Consider the following 14,763-nt stretch of genomic DNA (forward strand, 5'->3'; position numbering starts at 1 on the left):
CTGACCAGCGGATGTCTGAAACCACTTTCAAGCCAATTAAGCACTTTTTGAAATTAAAACAGAAAATACTGGAGAAACTCAGCAGGTTTCGCTTTCCACAGACACTGTCAGACCTGCTGAGTTCTACCTGCATTTAATGTTTTTATTTCAGATTTCCAGTATTTTGCTTTTATTGAAGTACTTTCTGAAGGAGAGTCATTGTTTTCATGCAGGAGCACGGCAGCCAATCACTGCTCAACAAACACCCAAAGCCAGGGACTTCACAATACGCGGATCTTATAATCTTGGTTGAAGGATAAACAGTGACCAGGACACATGACTGCATCCTGCTGTCTTCAGCAAACTTCAATCTGCAAGTTATGATGATGGTTCTGGCCAGTTTCGAACGAGGTAACTCTTCATATCTTTGGTAAACATGATAACCACTGCCCTGCAGAAACAAGGGACCGGAGAAAAGTTCAATGGGCCTCAATAAAATGTTAAGCGGTGACGTCATGCAGCAACACTTTGAGTCTTTATTTTGAAGAAATGGAATTCAGCTGCTCTATTTAGGGATGCTGGAGACAGACTGATCCAATAATGTCATCATCAAAAGGCACAACTTTACAAGAGGCCCATAGTATCGATGTCAGATTTTCATAAAGAGCTTTTGAGTTAATCTCAATTTCTTTGTCTCTTTCCATAACTCTGAATTTTTTCTCCCTTTCAATTAATTGTCCAATTCCCTTTTGAAAACTCTGAGTTAAGAGAAACAATATTGAAAGAGGTACAGGAGCTGCTGCCGTGTCCATGCTCAGTGTGTGAAAGTTAACAAAGATTCCCTGACTCATTGAGATGAAGGGTTGGATTCTGAATTCTTTTACAATTATTCAAATTTTAAAAATAGTTGACTTCAGATCGAATTTTCAGAAAACAAATGTCTATTCTGACCAATCATCTCCTCATTTTCCTCAGTCGATACCTTTTACCAACATTTCATTGAGCAAACACGCACAGTCACCACAGGAAAAAAAAACAATGGAGATGATTTCTGTATGTTACAAAGTGCAGGATGATCTGATTAACTGCCAGAGCTGGTTCGAGTTTCCCAATGACATGTTCCTGCTCCTTTGCTTCTGTTCTATTTCGATGATAATACAAGTGAAGGAAATTAGGAGCAGCCATATGCAACGTGGTAGTGTGGCCGAGCGGTTTAATGCGCTGGATTAAGGCTCCAGTCTTGACAGAGGCCAATTCCACCACTGCCAAACGTTCAGGTGATCTACCTTTTGGGATCAGCCCTATTTGGACCAACAGAGACCAGCTCACATTAAACCCAGCGGAGTGTGTGGTGTTTTATTTTGATAGGAAGAACGAGGAGAGACAATATAAATACCAGTTGTTGTGGGGAAAAGGCGGGGTGTGGAATTGCAGTCGTTGAGTTGCTCTTCCAGAGGGTCGGCATGTGAACGACATGCTGAATGACCGTCTGATGTAGCCGTCTATGATTTTATACAAAAATCATTAATGCAAATCTGGGGCTTGGATTCGTGACTGAGTGGTTAAGGTGACGGGTTTTGAATGCATTGGGATCTCCACAGGATGGCTGGAATCCTGCCAATTATGCTTCTTATCATTCCTGAATTTTACAGTGTACCTGCACAATTAATTGTCCGAATAAGTTGAATAAAAATCATCTAAAACCTCCAGCGTTCTCTAATTTCTATTCGTCTGGAAAGATTCGCAAAAGTTGCAGCGAGAAATGGAATTAAAAACGGAACCAGGTTGGTGTCAGGCTTGATTTCTGGGTGTTTGTCTCTCCTTCGGGAAACTCCCTTGCACTCTGTCACTCTCGATGTATATGTCCGTGTTTGTTCCTCTGTGTGTGTCAATGTGGTTCAGTTCCCCAAGGGCATGATCATATTTTTACCATCACAAACTTTATTCAGATTAGTTTCAAATTTCACAGAGAAAAATATCAGGATGGAAGATGCAGGAGGAGTTTGCACTGTTTGGAAGGAGGTGCAGCTAAAAAGTGGAAGATTCAGGGAGAAGCTTTCTTCCCGCTTAACACAAGATATAGAACCTGATCTGGGAGGTATTTGTGTCGGTGTAAACAATAAAGCTTCCCTTATTTCCGCTATATTTTGCCTTGCAGCAACATCTCTCTGGTTAGGGCTTTGCAACCTATCACAGACCTTCTCTCATTCCCTATCTTCACCTCTATATTTGTTCTCGACCTGTTGCACGGGTGACATTTCCAGCTCTGAGGAAGAACTCCAGTTCTCACTCCACTGATTATTGCAGAGATGAGCGTCTTCTGTTTTTAATCAAGAAACAACTCAGACTCATTTTAACAGTTTGCACGAGGTCAGTAAATCTCCATTCTCTGACCGGGAATCAAACCTGAACCACAGCAGTGAAAGCGCTGAATCCTGACCACTAGACCACCAAGAAAGCTGCTCACAAGCCTCACAACCCGGCTTATCTATGCTACCTGTGCCTTTTATTTTCGTTTCAGACCTCTTTCACCAGAGACACGTTTCATAAGAACGTAAGAACATTAGAAATAGGAGCAGGAGTCGGCCATTCGGCCCTGCAAGCCTACCCCACTATTCAATAAGATCATGGCTAATCTGCCCTAGGCCTCAACTCCTCTTTGCTGCCAGCTCCTCATAGCCCTCAATCCCCGATATTTCAAAAATATATCTACTTCGTCTTTAAATACTCTCAGTGAGCAACCCTCCACAACTCTCTTGGGTAGAGAATTCCAAACATTCACTACCCTCTGGGAGAAGAAATTCCTTCGCATCTCAGTTTTAAATGAGTGCACCTGATTCTGTAACTATGTCCTCTAGTTGGCAGTTCCCCCATTAGTGGAAACATCTTCTCAACATCCATCTGTCAGCGTCCTCAGAATCTTGCACGTTTCAATAAGATCACCCCCCAGTCTGCTAAACGCTAACGAATAAAGTCGTCACCTGCTTCACAGTTCTTGATAAGTCAACCCCTTCATCCCAGGAATCAGCCTAGTGAATCTCTTTTGAACTGCCTGCAATGTCAATATATGCTTCCTTAAACCTGGGGACCAAAACTGTACACAGGACTCCAGGTGCGGCCTCACCAACACCCTGTACAGCTGTAACAAGACTTCCCGATTTTTAAACTCCAACCACGAGCAAAACAGGCCAAAATTCCATTTGTCTTCTTAATTACTTGCTGCACCTGAATGCCAAGTTTTTATGTTTCATGCATAGGAACACCCTGATCCCTCTGTGCTGCACTTTTTTGGAGTCTCCCTCCAGTTAAATAATATTCTGCCTTTCAATTCTTCCTAGCAATGTGTATTATCTTAAACTTTCCTACATTAAACTCCATCTGCCAACTTTTGCCCACTGACTCAACTTATTTATATCCCCTTGAAGATTCTTCAAGTCCTCATCACAACCTGACCTCCCACCTATTTTTGTATCGTCAGAAAATTTGGATACATTACACTCTCCTCTTCCTCCTCCATGTCATTAGTGTAGATAGTAAATAATTGAGTCCCTGAGACTGATCCTTATGGCACTCCACTAGTTACGTCGTTCTAATCCTAAAATACCCGGCTCTCTGCCTTCTGTGTGTTAAATTGGGCTCATCACATTGCAGGGTTTGTGTAGGGTAATAGGGATCACAGTCTCTCACACACGGAAAGTTTCCCCGCTACATTGCAGGGTTTGTGTAGGGTAATAGGGATCACGGTCTCTCACACACGGAAAGTTTCCCCGCTCGAAATGGGGTAGAAGCATTAACAGAATTCAGTGTGAAGAAAGGTTGCATCGTTCCCGTTTGTTGTTAAATAGTAACTGGATGCAACATTTCAAAACCATGTGACATTTATACTTCTCCAGGTTTTGTGTAATATTCTGAAAAATGCATGGCTCTGAAAAAAGAAAGAAAGATGCGGACGGATTTGCTTCAAGGTTGTTCGCACATGTGGGACGTGTTGAATGAGCTGCTGATGTGCTGTGTCATCTGATGATTCTAATGTTAGATCAATTTCTCTGCCGCATGGCTCAGGTTCTCAGCCGAATTGTACTTCCATAAAAAAAGGTTCGGAACTGCAATAAGACAGCAAAGTTTAATATTCTAGGTCGTTTTGCAAGGAGCTGCGTATAGTTTTTGTAGTCCAGTGATTATCACATTTGCTTTACATGGGGAAGATTCTCTGGTTCAAAACTCACTGCAGAGCAGTAGAACTGGCAACATTTGTGGAAAATTTCTTGACGCCGTTGACAACCCAAATCTGTGCGACAATGAATGTTGATGGGAGGAAAAAACATTGGAAGCTTCGTCCCTGAGAACCACCAAACTGTCAGTTCGTCGAACACGCTGATCTATTGTGCTGTAGGGACTAATGTAACTTTCCACGTTCTTTGCACAAGTGCAGCCGAGTCTCTTTGAACATCAGCACATCTTTCTCACCTTTTCAAACGTGTTCTGCTTTGTTGCTTTTGAAAAATTACTACGACTAACTGAGTTACTTCAGTCTTTACTACATTTTTCTCCGACTTACATCTTGTTGTCCAGTCACTTCTGATATATTATAAAAACAGAAATTCCTGGAAAAACTCAACAGTTTTGAGTTTTCTCACAGACTTAGCGGTGAGGGAAACACTGTTCACGTTTCAAGTCCGTATGACTCTTCTTCAGAGATGAAGGGAAGTAGAAATTGTTTGAATTCTCCTGTTTAAGCGGGGCGGGGAGGGGGCGGGGCGGGACGGTGAGTGGGCGGGGCTGGGCGGGGAGAGGGCGGGGAGGGGGTGGGGCGGGACGGGTTGAGCAGGTAATTCTGGTTAGAAGGTCAGCGATACGTGGGGGCTAAGGAGAGACTGACGAAGATGCCCTGGGCACAAGACAAAGGGGATGTTAATGGTAGTGGTGAGGGCTGAAGAAGGTGCTGATAGTGGTATAAAGGTAAGAAAGCAGAATGTGTGAATAGCAGAACAAGGGTCAGCGCTCTGTGAAAAAACAACATGGAACGAGTAACAGATGGCCCTTTTGGGGGTGGGATGTGGGAGGGGGAGATAATTGGGGAAAAAAGATAGAAAAGGGGATAATAAAAAGGGGTGGGGTGAAATAATGAATAAATGAATGAATAATATGTTAATAAAATACTTTTTTATAAAGAGATTTTGAAAAGGGTGAAAATGGAGGAGAGAGTTCATGATCTGAAGCTGCTGAACTCAGTGTTAAATCCGGAAGGCTGGAAAGTGCCTAATCGGAAGATGAGGTGTTGTTCCTCCAGTTTGTGTTTAGCTTCACTGGGACATTGCAGCAGGCCAATGATAGACATGTGGGCATGAGAGCAGGGTGGAGTATTAAAATGGCAAGTGACAGGGAGGTCCGGGTCATGCTTGCAGACAGACTGAAGGTGTTCTGCAAAGCGGTCGCCCAGTCTGCGTTTGGTCTCTCCAGTGTAGGGGAGACCACATTGGGAGCAGCAAATGCAATGGACCAAATTGGAGGTGCAACTGAAGCGCTGCTTCACCTGAAAGAAGTGTTTGGGCCCTTGGAAGGTGAAGAGAGAGGCCCCTAAATGGCCAACTGCCATTGCTCTATGTTGTTCTTTCACAGATTGCTGATCATTGTTCTGCTATTCACACATTCTGCTTTCTTACCTTTATGCAACTATCAGCACCATTTTTAGCCCTCACCGCTATCATTAACACTCCCTTTGTCTTGTGCCCATAATATCTTTGTCAATTCCTCTTGACCTCCCCACCTGCTCCACCCCACCCCCTCGTAAACAGTATAAAAAATGAACATTTCTGCTTCTCTTCAGCTCTGAAGAAGATCACACGGACTCGAGACATTGACTCTGTTTCTCTCTCCACAGATGCTGTCAGATGCTGAGTTTTTCCAGCATTTTTAGTTTTTATTTCAGATTTCCAGCATCCGCAGTTCTTTAACTTAAAAGCAAAATGCTTCAAAAAGCAAACTTTTTCTTATATAGTGTTCTGTGGTTTTTCAGCTTTCCACATAACTCGGTATTCTCAGCTAAGGATCAATCGTGGGCCCTAGTGAAGGTTGAACTCGCAACCCCTGGTTTATAAAACCAGCAGACCAAACACTGAGCTATGGAGCCACCGGCTAAATGGAGCACACGGGAAAGTCGACCATATTTAATAGACCGAGGTGGATGCTAAGTCCCAGGTGGGTGACATTTGATAGACCTGGAAATGTCTGAGAGGGAGAACAGGAAGTTAAAAGGTGTGACATGAAAGCAGCAGAATTTGATGTGTGTCAGTTACTTTCAGTGATGAATTTCTGCCGTGTGTCGCCTTGTCAGTTTCACAGGAGCCGCAGGGATGAGGTTGGCGGCACGTGGTTAAAATGATTAATAATGTGAACTGTAGTCAGCAGGATTCAAACCTACAGGGGGAAACCCCAATGGATTTGAAATCCATCACCGTAAACTTTGAATTATGACGAACAGCTGCTCGCGAGCTCAAATGTGTTCTTATCAAATCAGGAACGGCTGCAAAATAAGTCAATCGGCCCATCGTGTCTGTGCTGGCTCTCTGGAAGAGCAGCTCAACCAATTCCACACACCCGCCTTTACTCCAACAACATTAGATTTTTATTGCCTCTCCGTGTTTTTCCAAACAAAATAAAGGACCGCAACCCGCCCTATATTAAACTAGAATCTCCTCTTGTTCTCCGAAAGGGAATTCCTAAAGTGCCCGAAAGTGGGAATGTGACTTAAACTCCGGCAGCGCTGGGATTCGGATCCACTCCTCCAGGGACTGAAAGAAACCCAAATCCAAATCTTCATGTCACTGGATCAGGGAAACTGTGCATGGATTCTGCAGAAACTCCTTCTTCAAAAGTGAATTAGACAGTTACTTGAAATAGAGAAATTGAGGCTTATGGAAAGAGAGAAGAATATTGGGACTAATTGATTGCTCTTTAAAAAAGATGCTGCGATGATCTAATAACTCCCCAACATGCTGTGCCATTTGATGATGACATTGTTGATCAGTCTGTCTCCAGCATTCCTGATGAGAACAGCCGAATTCAATTCCTTCAAAACAAAGGCCTAAAGTGCTGCTGTGGAACTGCATTACAGTCAGGTGTACTCGGCTCCTTGTGTGTCGAGTTTCTGTAGTGTAGTGGTTATCACGTTCGCCTTACACGCGAAAGGTCCCCAGTTCAAAACCGGGCAGAAACATTGTTGAAACTTGTTCAGTTAGGTGAGAGGAAAAGTTGCTTTGCTCCTGCTTGTTCTTGAATATTAGCTGAATGCAGAATCTAACAGCCGGATTGCACTTGCTCTTCGTCCTTTCACAAAGTGGACAGTCAGCAAAATGAGGATATCCTTCAGCTGGCAGCGTGTGAGTGGAGAATATTCAAAATGAATATTCAATAAAAAACATATTTTTTGGAACTCGCCGGGTAACAGAAGAGTTGGCGATTTCTGCCCTTTATTGTCACTTAAGGACCCAATGACAACCCGGGACTGTGTGACAATGAATGCTGCTCCAACTAACAGCAATCGCTGTTGTCATTGGCTGAAGAAGTCGTTTGTGTTCTACATAAACGTGTCATTTTGTGGGAGAGAAGTGTCTCTGGTGAAAGCGATGTGAAATGAAAATAAAATGCACAGATAGCATGGATAAGTCGGGCTGTGAAGTAGCAAGCCTGGGGGTCTAGTAGTTAGGATTCGGCGCTTATAAATGTCATGCGAATTATTAAAATAAATGTGCATTACTTCCTGATTGAAAACTGAAAACGCACATCAGCTCCGCCTGAATCAGTGGAGTGAGAGCTGGAGTTTTGCATCAGAGCTGGAAACGTCACCCATGCAACAGGCCACGAACAAATACAGAGGTGAAGATAGGAAATGAGAGAAGGGCTGTGATAGGCTGCAAATCAATAACTGTAGAGATGATGGTGCAAGGAAAAATGTGGGGGTAATAGGGGAGATTTCACTGTTTACACCGACACAAATATCCCCTAGATCTGGTTCTGAATCTCGTGCCAAATGGCAAAAAAATTCTCCCTGAATTTGCTCAGCCCCATGACGTCAAAGGAGCTGAACACAAGGGAAGAAGGTGGATTTTGCTGGAATGGGTTGTAATGACTGTGAAGGCAGCAGCAGTGGGGATGGAAATGAAACAATTATAGAAAGGTACAGCACAGAAACAGGCCATTCGGCCCATCGTGCTGCTTTGAGAGAGCAGTTGTGATTGGTTGATCCGGAGTGATATTTGTCCCAGTTTGAGCAACAGGAAGAAAAATCAGTCCCATTCCCACCCACATTTTGCACCCTCATCCCTTTAGTACGTTTCTCTCTCAGGCCTTGTAACCTATCACATTCCTTCCCTTTTGTCCTTTCACTCCCCTCCCTCCGCCTCCGGACTTATTTTCCACCTGTTACAACTCTGACTTTTCCAGCTCTGATGAAAGATCATCCAGCTGGAAGATTAACTCTCTTTCTCACTCCACAGACGCTGCCAGACCTGGTTTCATTTAATCAGGGATTTCTGTTCATTGAGACAGTTCACACAGCCATAAGGAAACGGTTTTGTCCGGGAATTGAACTTAGACTGCGGCAGTAAACGCGCCACATCCTCAGCTCGAAACACTCTGACTTCCAGTGACGTTTTCACACATAAACCAGCAACTCTGGTTTTCACAAAGTGGGATGGAGAAAGTCTCAGTTTGAGTGGTGACACTGCCGAAGCAATGGAGAGCTGGGAATCACCTATGGAAGCTGCAAAGTTTTCAGGAATAATGGCGCCCAGCGTGGGGCTCGAACACACGGCCCGGAAATTAAGAGTTTCATCCGCTAGCGATGGACCTCGCCGGGCATGCAAGTACAATCTTTCATATTCCAAAATACAGGGATAGAAATCCTGATTTCCACTTCGTGTCTCAGCTTGTTCTGAGTTTAACTCATGTGAATAAAGCTTGTGATGATAATAAGGTGTCCATCGCCTTGGGGAACTGAACCACATTGACACACACAGGAACACACACAGACATAGACACCGAGAGTGACAGAGGCCTCAGGAGAGACAAACATCCGGAAAGCAAGGATGTCACCGACTTGGCCAATTACTGTTCCTTTTCAGGTTGCAAGTTTAGTGAATGTTTATACATGAACAGAAATGAATAAACATGGAAGTGAAGCAGGCAAAGCACACGGGAGTGTTTGGAAGGGTTTTATTCAATCTAACCAGCAATTAATTCAGGAGGCAACTAAAGAAAGATTTATAGACACCCAGACTGGAACTTGTGTCAGAAGACACCAACAGATTATGAAATCATCACCTTAACCACTTGGCCCCGACTACAGACCTTAAAACAATTCTAATGTTAGTCATATTACATCCCAGAACGGTTATAGCAGAGAAAGAGTGCATTCGGTTCCACATGTTCCCCAGAAATTTACACTGACTCTCCTTGTCTTCCTACCAAAGTGAAGATCTTATTACGTCACTTACTTCGAGCCCATTCTGAGATGACGTGACTGAAAGGGCAACACATACGGAAGCCTGGAGTCTTAACCCAACCCCCTTAGACCACCCGGCCGTGTCGGCTCTCTGGAAGAGCAATTTAATTAATTTCATAATCCCACAATTTTCCCCACAGCAATTTATGTCGATTTTGTCCCTCCTCGTCCTTCCTGTTAAAATTAAACACCGCACAAAAACCCCTACGATACAACTTGAGCTGGCACTTGTTCGACCTGTTGATCAAACTACTCATGGACAACTTTCAATTTCCAAAACCCACCAATATCATCACTACGGCTCTTTTGAAACTGGCAAGGGAACACACGGCAGACATTTATCACTGAAAGTAACTGACACACATCAAATTCTAAACACTTATATGCTGCAGCTGTTTCTACTTCTGTCTCTGCCTCGCCTCTAGCTCCCTCTGCCCGTCAAGTTCCCAGGTCAATTAATTGCTTGATGCAGTCACAGTCAGTTCACGAACTCAATATTTCCCTGGAAAGCAGGGACAGGGAATGTAAGACACGAGGCTTTGAGAAAGGATGGATTTACAGGATCTCATTTTCCTGATTGTCCCAGATACTGATTACAGGAATGTGCACAGTATCAATTATGCACAGTCACACTTTCTTTCCAGTCTTGTGCACCCTGTTAAGTCTGTTCATATTTTCACACTGGTTTTCAATGTGAAGAAAGCGGATCTGGGATGAGCTTATGTTGTTCAGTAGATTAGTTGCAAGAAGGTACACAACAGAATCATGATAAAAGTGCTTATTTTGAAAGGGATGCTCCATCTCCATGTCATTATGTTCATCCAGAAACCCTGTAAAAAGTGCAAGAAAGATTTACTGGAGTGATGCCAGAACTGAAATGTTATAACATTCAAGGACGATTGAACAGGTTAAACAGATTTTCTCTAGAAAACAGGGTGAATGATGACTTGATCGAAGCTGTTAATATTAGAAAAGGGTTTTGAAGATGTTTCTACTTGCAGATAGACAAGAATAAACATAACTTAGACACCAATAAATCCAATGTCCATTTCAGAAGCAACGCCTTTGACCAGAGATAAAGGCTGAATATGATAGAAATACTCAGCATATTTGGGAATTTCTGTGGATTGAGAGTCAGAGTTATGTTTTCAGGTCTGTGCACTGACTCAGTACAATCCTGCTGAAAGGTCACAGGCCTGAAATGAAAAAATATATCTCTCTCCACTGACGCTACAAGACCTGTTTCAAATTCCAAGATGTTCTATTTCTACTTCAGATTTACAGCACCGCTTTTCTCTTTTCCTTGGATGAGAATGTAGAACACATTTCCAGGAGGATTTGAGATCCAATTCTGAGCTGCACACTCCTGGGTAAAGTCACACTGTGAAAACATTATTCACCAGCTGAAACAAAAATAAAAATAGCTGGAAAACTCAGCAGGTCTGACAGCATCTGCGGAGAGGAATACAGTTAACTTATGACCCTTCATCAGAACTGAATGTGGAAATGATTCACTGGATCATCTGATTAGTTGACACAGCAGCAGTCACATCTGATGGAGAAAATTCAAGTAGTTCATGTGTGCAAAGTTTGGCCACCAGTTAACTGTCCGGCTTTAAAAGTTCAAAAGATTTAATCCACATTCTTACAGGCAAGACGGAGATTAAATGTTCAGTGTATGGAAAGAAAAATCACTCTTCACCTCACCTGCGAAGAATCCAGTGTATTGACATCTAACTGTAGGGGTTTGTTCTGCTGTTAATGACACCCAGGACAGAAGTATGGTAGAGGCATGTGCACTTTGTTGCCTCAATTGATTTAATAATTTTATATTTTGATCCGAAATCTCCAGTCATCATCGGATCATAAAAAAATTATTTTTACATGTAACTATATCGGCTTCTAATGGCGGGCCTGTCACCCGGCATTCACAGCGGGAAAACATGTGCCCTATCCAGAGACTCAGGGATCTGCGCATGCGCATTCCGGCTTGCGTTTGGCACCTGCGCATTGCGGTCTCCTACCTGGGCATGCGCAATGCTGTCCTGTGACCAGAGCCGCAGCGAGTGGGTGAGAAAATGGTCCCTGCAGCAGAATAATAGTTAGTGAGTGGGTGGGTGGGAGGAATGGAGCCTGCGGAGTGAGCAGGGAGGCTTCATAAACACTTGTTGCAGGCCGCAGACCCTTAATAAGAAACTAACGCTCCTGCGTTTGCAGCGAACCTAGTTCCAGGGAGCAGAGTCGGAGGGCGGAATCCCAGGGAGGTGGGTATAAAAACCTGACCTCGGGTCTTAAAAAATAACAGTGGCGTCACGGCAAATCTGCGCCCTGATTGGCTGGTAGAGAATCTACACTGAATTTGAAACTAAAACATTGTTAAACTAATTAAACCAAATAAATTAATCACTTAATTAATAAGCAGAGGGTATCTAGACCAGAATCAGGGGATTACTGTTCTTAGAATTGAGCATTTATAGTAGAAACCTAGCCCTAGGGAACATATAGTTAATAAGGAGTCAATAGGCAGTTATTAGATTTAAATTAATTTATTAAATAGTTCTAGAAATGGCAGTTGCTGGGGTGAAGTGCTTCACCTGTGGGATGTGGGAAATCTATGACGCTTCAAGTGTCCCGGACAACTACATCTGTAGGAAGTGTACCCAATTGCAGCTCCTCACAGACCGTATGGATCGGTTGGAGCAGCAGTTGGATGCACTTAGGAGCATTCAGGTGGTGGAAAGCGTCATTGACAGGAGTTTGGAGGTGTGGTCACACCCAAGGTACAGACAGATAGATGGGTGACTGCTAGAAGGGGCAGGCAGTCAGTGCAGAAATCCCGTGTGGCTGTCCCCTTCTCTAACAGGTATACCATTTTGGATACTGTTGGGAGGGGGGATGGCCTATCAGGGGAAAACAACAGCAGTAGCCAGAGCAGTGGCACCACGGCTGTCTCTGTTGTTCAGCAGGGGGGTGGGGGGTCAAAGCACAGAAGAGCAATTGTCATAGGGGACTCTATAGTCAGGGGCTCGGATAGGCGCTTCTGTGGTCATGAAAGAGACACCAGGATGGTATGTTGCCTCCCTGATGCCAGGGTCCAGGACATCTCTGATTGGGTTTGGGACATTTTGAAGGGGGAGGGAGAACAACCAGAGGTCGTGGTACACATTGGTACTAATGACATAGGCAGGAAGAGTGACGAGGTCCTGCAGCAGGAGTTCAGTGAGTTGGGCAGAAAGTTAAAAACCAGGACCTCTAGGGTTATAATCTCAGGATTACTCCCTGTGCCACATGCCAGTGAGGCTAGAAATAGGAAGATAGTGCAGCTAAACACGTGGCTGAACAGATGGTGTAGGAGGGAGGGTTTCCGATATCTGGATCATTGGGATCTCTTCTGGGGCAGTTGGGACATGTACAAGAAGGACGGGTTGCATCTAAACTGGAGGGGCACCAATATCCTGGCTGCGAGGTTTGCTAGTGTCACTCGGGAGGGTTTAAACTAGTATGGCAGGGGGGTGGGAACCAGAGCAATAGGTCAGCAGGAGAAATAAATGACTGGGAACCAGTGAATATGGCCAGTAGGACTAAGAGGAAGAGCAGGCAGGGAGAAATTACTGAATACAGTGGGACTGAGGGTCTGAAATGCATTTGTTTCAATGCGAGAAGTATAACAGGCAAGGCAGATGAGCTTAGAGCTTGGATTAGTACTTGGGACTATGATGTTATTGCTATTACAGAGACTTGGTTGAAGGATGGACAGAATTGGCAGATAAACGTTCCAGGATTTAGATGTTTCAGGCAGGATAGAGAGGGATGTAGAAGAGGTGGGGGAGTTGCACTGCTGGTTAAGGGGAATATCACAGCTGCACGACAGGAAGACACCTCGGTGGGCTCATGCAGCGAGGCAATATAGGTAGAGCTCCGGAATAGGAAGGTTTCAGTCACAATGTTGGGGGTTTACTTTAGGCCTCCCAATTGCCGGCGGGAGATTCAGGAACAGTTATGTAGGCAGATTTTGGAAATATGTAAAAGCAATAGGGTTGTTGTGGTGGGTGATTTTAGCTTTCCCTATATTGACTGGGAATCACTTAGTGCTAGGGGTTTGGATGGTGCAGAATTTGTAAGGTGCATCCAGGAGGGCTTCCTGAGACAATATGTAGATAGTCCAACGAGGGAAGGGGCTATACTGGGCCTGGTATTAGGAAATGAACTCGGCCAGGTGGTCGAAGTTTCAATAGGGGAGCATTTCGGGAAAATTGACCATAATTCAGTAAGTTTCAAGGTACTGGTGGATAAGGATAACAGGAGTCCTTGGGTTAAGGTGCTTAATTGGGGGAAGGCTAATTATAACAATATTAGGCAGGAACTGAGGAATCTAGACTGGAGGCGGATGTTTGAGGGCAAATCAGCAACTGACATGTGGGGGGGCTTTCAAACGTCAGTTGATAAGAATTCAGGACCTGCATGTTCCTGCTAGGATGAAGGATAAGCATGGCAAGTTTCAGGAACCTTGGATAACGAAGGATATTGTGAGATTAGTCAAAAAGAAAAGGGAAACATTTGTAAGGGCTAGAAGCCTGGGAACAGATGAAGCCCATGGAGAACATAAAGAAAGTAGGAAGAAACTTAAGCAAGGAGACAGGAGGGCTAAAAGGAGCCATGAAAAGTCACTGGCAACCAGGATTAAGGAAAATCCCAAGGCCTTTTATACATATGTAAAAAGCAAGAGGGTAGCCAGGGAAAGGGTAGGGCCACTCAGGGACAGAGGTGGGAGTCTGTGTGTGGAGCCAGAAGAAATGGGAGAGATACGAAATGAATACTTCTCATCAGTATTCACCAAAGAAAAGGGCTTAGCGGTCGATTTGTCTAGGGAGGGGTGTGTAGATAGCCTGGATCATGTTGAGATCAAAAAAGAGGAGGTGTTAGGCGTCTTGAAGAATATTAAGTCGGATAAGTCCCCAGGGCCAGATGGGATCTACCCCAGAGTACTGAGGGAGGCAAGGGAGGAGATTGCTGGGGCCTTGACAGAAATCTTTGTATCCTCACTGGCTACGGGTGAGGTCCCAGAGGACTGGAGAATGGCCAATGTTGTTCCATTGTTTAAGAAGGGTAGCAGGGATAATTTAGGAAATTACAGGCTGGTGAGCCTTACGTCAGTGGTAGGGAAATTATTGGAGAAGATTCTTCGTGACAGGATTTACTACCATTTGGAAGCAAATGGGCGTATTAGTGAGAGGCAGCATGGTTTTGTGAAGGGGAGGTTGTGTTTGATCGAGTTTTTCGAG

At 44.2% G+C, this 14,763-nt stretch overlaps 1 protein-coding gene and 1 non-coding gene across 2 annotated transcripts in view; both read left to right on the top strand.

Annotated features, from left to right (window-relative positions):
• Positions 1–14,763, top strand: part of LOC144673218 (uncharacterized) — a 73,006-nt gene that overhangs the window by 13,401 nt on the left and 44,842 nt on the right. The window lies entirely within an intron of this gene.
• trnav-uac (transfer RNA valine (anticodon UAC)) lies at positions 7,123–7,195 on the top strand. Its single transcript has one exon. It is a non-coding gene; the product is annotated as a tRNA-Val (tRNA).

Source organism: Cetorhinus maximus, unplaced genomic scaffold (assembly GCF_964194155.1).
Source record: "Cetorhinus maximus unplaced genomic scaffold, sCetMax3.hap1.1 HAP1_SCAFFOLD_316, whole genome shotgun sequence".
In the NCBI taxonomy this organism is placed as follows: Eukaryota; Metazoa; Chordata; class Chondrichthyes; order Lamniformes; family Cetorhinidae; genus Cetorhinus; species Cetorhinus maximus.